This window comes from Schistocerca nitens, chromosome 6 (assembly GCF_023898315.1).
Source record: "Schistocerca nitens isolate TAMUIC-IGC-003100 chromosome 6, iqSchNite1.1, whole genome shotgun sequence".
Classification (NCBI taxonomy): Eukaryota; Metazoa; Arthropoda; class Insecta; order Orthoptera; family Acrididae; genus Schistocerca; species Schistocerca nitens.
The window spans coordinates 226,685,212-226,691,574 of NC_064619.1; positions in this window are offsets into that span (position 1 = coordinate 226,685,212).

Consider the following 6,363-nt stretch of genomic DNA (forward strand, 5'->3'; position numbering starts at 1 on the left):
TGGGCTTCTTGCAGAAAATGTATGGGGGACCACCATCAAGCGTTGCAAGATACCTATGGTTAATAGTGACAGAGGAGTACCTTCTTTACGTTAGAGTGAGAAATAAGGCACCCACTGCAAGGCTCGAAGAACTTCCGAGGCTTTCAGACCAGGCTGGCTCATATAGTGTAATATTTCTCTCCCTCTTTCTATTCAAGTCTTTCCTATGCTCTGTCATCATGTCTTCTAAATATCTGAATATATGTTGCGTTTTTTGTTTCAATTTCGAATGTACTTTTAATTTATTAGTTCTTCCATTGTAATTGCTGAAAGTAATAATTCTTATTTGTAATATGGAATACGTTTTGTAATCTACATGAATAGCTGTAAAATGAATGATCTGTTATAAAATGTAATACAACAGGTCTCAAAAAAAATTGTGAAAGAAGTTGAAACAGCAGAAGAACCCCAAAAATGCTGAAGAATGTTCAGGTTGGATTACTGCACCAAAATATTAGAAGACCGAGTAATAGGGCTGAGGAGATACTTGTCTGTTTGGAAAATTCAGCTTTGAAAGGACAGACTTCCAATGGCCACCTGATCACCACATAACCGCAGGGTTGGAGAACTTAAATATAAAATATCGCACTCTAGCATCTTACTCGTGTAGAAATGAAGTGGGAAAAGGGGGAATTATTACGTACGTTAAGGTGGAACACAAACCCAAAAACACGTAAACAAGTAGATTTTGCAGAAATCAGCACATAGAATTAAGTCTTGTGAATTAACACTGAAAAACAGTTCACTTTGAATTGTAACTGATTATAGATCCCTGCTGGAAAAGTTTGAACTGTTAATGAGGAATACTGATTCCCTACAGAGCTATCTTTCAAACAAAAACAAGAAGTTAAAAGCCTGGTGTGATTTCAGTGTAGATTTTCTACACGATTCTGACAGAAAAATTATCTGGAATCCTTGTTTGAACCCTACAATTTGACCTCAGTAATTGACTTTGCAATAGGTGGAGACAGACTGTAGGTCGGTAACTGATAATGTTTCCTTCGATGAAGCTCAAAACAAGAAAATGACTATATATCCATTAAAAAATGCTCTCTCTGAATATGACGCACAGTTAGTTAGAAGAAATGAGATAGTGCTTTGCAGTATAGACACTGCTTGGTGGAAGTCATTAGAACAAGTAATGTTCAAGGACAAAGATTTGGAAAATAGCTTACGAGAGATGACCTATGAGGAAGTTTATAATGAGCCAAACACTGACATAAATGTAATCTGTACCATGAAAAAAATCATACCATTATTTCAAAACAGCTATCCACATAAACTAATCAGAAAGAACACTAAAACGCCAGTAAAAACGATGGGCTACTAGACGGATTAAAGAATCTTGTGAAAGGTGAAGAGAACTTTATCTGCTGACACGAACAATTAAAGATCTTGCAGTAGTTGTACACTACAAAAACTACTCAAGTTACTGAGAAAAAAAATAAAATCCAAGGAACATGCATATTACGTCAGAAATCAGTAACTCCGGCAAAGACTTAACGCTATAGGAAATGTGGTACAAGGAGAGAGGACAACATGCCTCAAAACAGGATAACGTCACTGTTAACTTAAAAAGAAGGGCTATAAATGATCAGTCTCAGGTAGTAGATAATATATAATAATTTCTTAAATGAAGTAGAAAATATAAGGACAAAAACTTCAAGAGAAAAATCAAAAGAGTATGTTGAACAAGCAACTTTTACAAAATTCATTCTTACTGAAATTAAAAAATTATATATTCTCTCAAAAATAAACGTTCATCAGGATTTGATTGAGTTTCCAACAGAGTACTAAAGACTGGTTCCCATACAATAAGGACTCCCTTTCTGAAACATGTAATGAATAACTAAGGGCATTTTTCTAGAGAGATTGAAATATGTCATTGTTAAACTCCTCTGTACGGCCTGTGTACCGCCTACAACGCTGCAACTGGCAACACAGGCGCGTCCCGCGGGTGGCCAGGCTTTAGACATAGTCTGCCGCGACAGTCACACGTCCCTGGAAGCCAACCAATGGTTTGCGCTCGTCTCGATCTTAGTAAAAGTTCCAAACAACAACAACAACGACAACATGCCGATTAGTTGTCTCGAGAAAAATTAAAATTTGTGTCAAACTGGGGTTCGAACCCAAAAGTCCCGCTTATCAAAACTAGTCAACTATCTGAATTTTTCTAAAGTTATCATAATTTCATTTCATTTTGTAATTAACACAAGCCTGAGACCGATATTTTTCCATATTTTGAAGTTTTGCGATTTTTGGTACCGTATCGTTGCTTCTACCTGTGTTGCAGCAGAAGTCTCGAGCTAGAACTCCAGATAATACATTTTCACGCTTTGTGGTCTACAATCCGAAGACTAGTTTGATGCAGCTCTCCAAGCTACTCTATCCTGTGCAAGCCTCTTCACCTCTGCATAACAACTGTTTGCTGTAGCAAAGCCCTATCTTACTCTACAGTTTTTACTCTCACACGTCCCTCCATAATCAAACTGACTATACCTGATATCTCATCGTCTGTCCTATCAACCGTTCCATTCTTTTAGTCGTGTTGTGCCATAAATTTCTTTTCTCACCAATCCGATTCAGACCTCTTCATTAGTTATCCGTACTACTCACCTAAGCTTCAGCAATATCCTGTGGTGCTACATTTCTAAAGCATCTATTCTCTTCTTGTCTAAACATTTTATCGCCCACGTTTCACTTCCATATGCGGCTACACTTCATATAAATATCTTCAGATAACATTTCCTAACATCTTTTAATTTGTACTAAATTGTTGAGGCTTTCGTTGTCACTTGTTGATCTATAATTTGTTGGTTTATGTTTTGGTTTCTTCGGCCGACATTTTCCTGATGTTTCACCAGCAGGAGTGGCTGGCATTATCAAAGCTTAACCCTCCACTGCTGATGTTTCCACTTATTGCTTTGCTCCTTTGTTTTGAGATCCTAGTGGTACGCGCTTCTCTCATCCATGGTGATAGAGCGGCTGAAGAGGTCGTCTGGATCGACCTGATACAACTGCTTGACTTTCGTTGCTGCCTCAGTTCCGCGGACTTTTTGAACTGATGTAAGCAATCTCGGAACCGAACGAACAGCGATGTTTATCATGTTCAAAATATGTGGACGATCTTGAAAACTGACGAACGACTGATTTTAAGTTTTTCCCACCACTGCGTCGATTGTGATACGTTGCTCTTCGAAGATCAGGGCTTCCATTTTTCTAGTGATTCTCAGTTCTTCACATAGAGGTGTAATGCCACTCCGTTCTTTGCCATTCAGACTTGTTTGACCAGACTGGAAGCGGTTGCGCCACCTAAACAGTGTATGATACGACGATAAGTTGTTGCCACACTCTTCCACCATCTCAGTACGGACTGTAGCAGCATCTATCTCATTCAAATGCAAAAAATGAATTACCACACAATACTTTTACTTTACCAGGTGCTGGAAGACCTTGTTTTGGCTCATTAGCAACGTACTACAGTACAGTGGTGCAGTGATTTTAATGTGTACCTGGACTGCAGACATGTACCTGCAAAGAAAGGAAGAATGAAAAGGAAACCGTGGGACAGTCACTGAAGACCACGTGACAGTTGACCGACCATAGTGTCCTCCTCAGTCATTCATCATCGAGTGTGATTTGGAGGGGCATCAGGTCAGCACACCACACTCCTGGTCGTTGTCGACGTTCCGACCTCGCAGCCGTTCTCCCTCGATCAGGTAGCTCCTAAACTGTCAACTAGAGGCAGAGTGAACGCCATTCCAAACCTCAAAATGGTTCAAATGGCTCTGAGCACTATGGGACTTAACATATGAGGTCATCAGTCCCCTAGAACTTAGAACTACATCCTAACTAACCTAAGGACATCAAAAACATCTATGTCGTAGGCAGGATTCGACTATGCGACGGTAGCGGTCGCGCGGTTCCAGACTGAAGCGCCTAGAACCGCTCGGCCACTAAGGCTGGCATTCCAAACCTCCCACCAAGGAAAAATCCGTGGCTGTACCGGGAACTGAAACTGAGTTCCCACCGTATGAGGGTCTGTCACGTTGACCGTCAAGCTACGGAGGTGGACGCTTGCAAAGAAACAAAAAATTAATTACGTGACTCTATTTTTTCGAAAGATTAATATAAAACTTTATTATTAACTATCATATAACCGTATAATGCACAGTGTGTAGTGCGCATAGAGTCTTGGACTTTGAGGTATAACGCATCTTGTGTGGTCTCAGCACAGATTTAGGGTGCTCCACTACGATGTGTGTTGTTTGGCGATAGCAGAGACTTTGATATATGCGAACTCGCCTACAGCACTGGGACTGGACTTCAGGGGCTCCCCTAAAATACACTACTGGCCATTAAAATTGCTACACCACGAAGATGACGTGCTACAGAGGCGAAATTTAACCGACAGGAAGAACATGCTGTGATATGCAAATGATTAGATTTTCAGAGCATTCACACAAGGTTGGCGCCGGTGGTGACACCTACAACGTGCTGATATGAGGAAAGTTTCCAACCGATTTCTCATACAGAAACAGCAGTTGACCGGCGTATCACTAGCAGTCGAGATGACAGGCATCTTATCCCCATGGCAATAACGGATGGTGCAGCCACGTCTCGATCCCTGAATCAACAGATGGGGACGTTTGCAAGACAACAACCATCTGCACGAACAGTTCGACGGCGTTTGCAGCAGCATGGACTATCCGCTCGGAGACCATGGTTGCGGTTACCCTTGACGCTGCCTCACAGACAGGAGCGCCTGCGGTGGTGTACTCAACGACGAACCTGGGTGCACGAATGGCAAAACGTCATTTTTCCGGATGAATCCAGGTTCTGTTTACAGAATGATGTTTGGCGACATCGCGGTGAACTCACATTGGAAGCGTGTATTCGTCATCGCCATACTGGCGTATCACCCGGCGTGATGGTATGGGGTGCCATTGGTTACACGTCTCGGTCACGTCTTGTTCGCATTGACGGCGCTTTGAACGGTGGACGTTACATTTCAGATGTGTTACGACCCCTGGCTCTTCCCTTCATTCGATCCCTGCGAAACCCTACATTTCAGCAGGATAATGCACAACCGCATGTTGCAGGTCCTGTACTGGCCTTTCTGGATACAGAAAATGTTCGACTGCTGCCCTGGCCAGCACATTCTCCAGATCTCTCACCAATTGAAAACGTCTGGTCAATGGTGGCCGAGCAACTGGCTCGCCACAATACGTCAGTCACTACTCTTGATGAACTGTGGTATCGTGTTGAAGCTGCATGGGCAGCTGTACCTGTACTCGTCATCCAAGCTCTGTTTGACTCAATGCCCAGGCGTATCAAGGCCGTTATTACGGCTGGAGGTGGTTGTTCTGGATACTGATTTCTCAGAATCTGTGCACCCAAATTGCGTGAAAATGTAATCACATGTCAGTTCTAGTACAATATGTTTGTCCAATGAATACCCGTTTATCATCTGCATTTCTTCTTCGTGTAGCAGTTTTAATGGCCAGTAGTGTGCATGCTGTTGGGTGTGCACAGGGACTTGGGCTTCGGAAGCTTTCCTGTAACGCACATTATGCGTTGTGTGTAGGGAACTGGACTTTGGGGATTCACCTGTAGTATGTGCTGTGTGGTGTGCGCAGGGACTGGGACCAACACCGACTCAAAGGAAGGCCTCGGCGCTTGTTCGTGACGTCACGCCAGGTAGGCACGGCGAACGCCAGGTCTGTTGCAGGCAGAAACGCCTAGGCGCGCTTATCGCTATAAATCTCTTATTTTTGGACAAAATGTTTGGTATTGTTTTGGATTCTGCAGTTTTATTTAGATGAAAGATTTTCTTACTATCGTAAAGCTGCAAATGAAGATCATAGTTCTGTATTACTGAATCCTGTCGAAACAAACGTAGATCAATATGAGAAGATGCTTTGCCCCATTGCAAGCTTCGGAAGTTTTACATTCAAGTAACTATATTTACTTAACTCATTTTGTTATCAAAACTTAACCCAACCCCCTTACAATGCATTCGTTTCTTTTATTTATTTATTTATTTTCGTCTGACATCGTCACTGAAAATGTGAACTCATTTACATGTGTAAACGTCCACCTGTTGCCAGTCATTAGATTACAGTCGTTTTCAACTAAAGGAATTCTAAACAGGAAACAAAATAGCTTCATACATCGAAAATACGGCTGAGCTTAAACTTTTTTTAAACACGCACATTAGAAAAGATAAATACTCCCCTCTTGCATCTGAAAGGAGAAAGTTTATAGGGTAAAACAATTTTATTTGATAAAACAAGTATCTCTCTCTTGCCTCTTCTTCTGTCC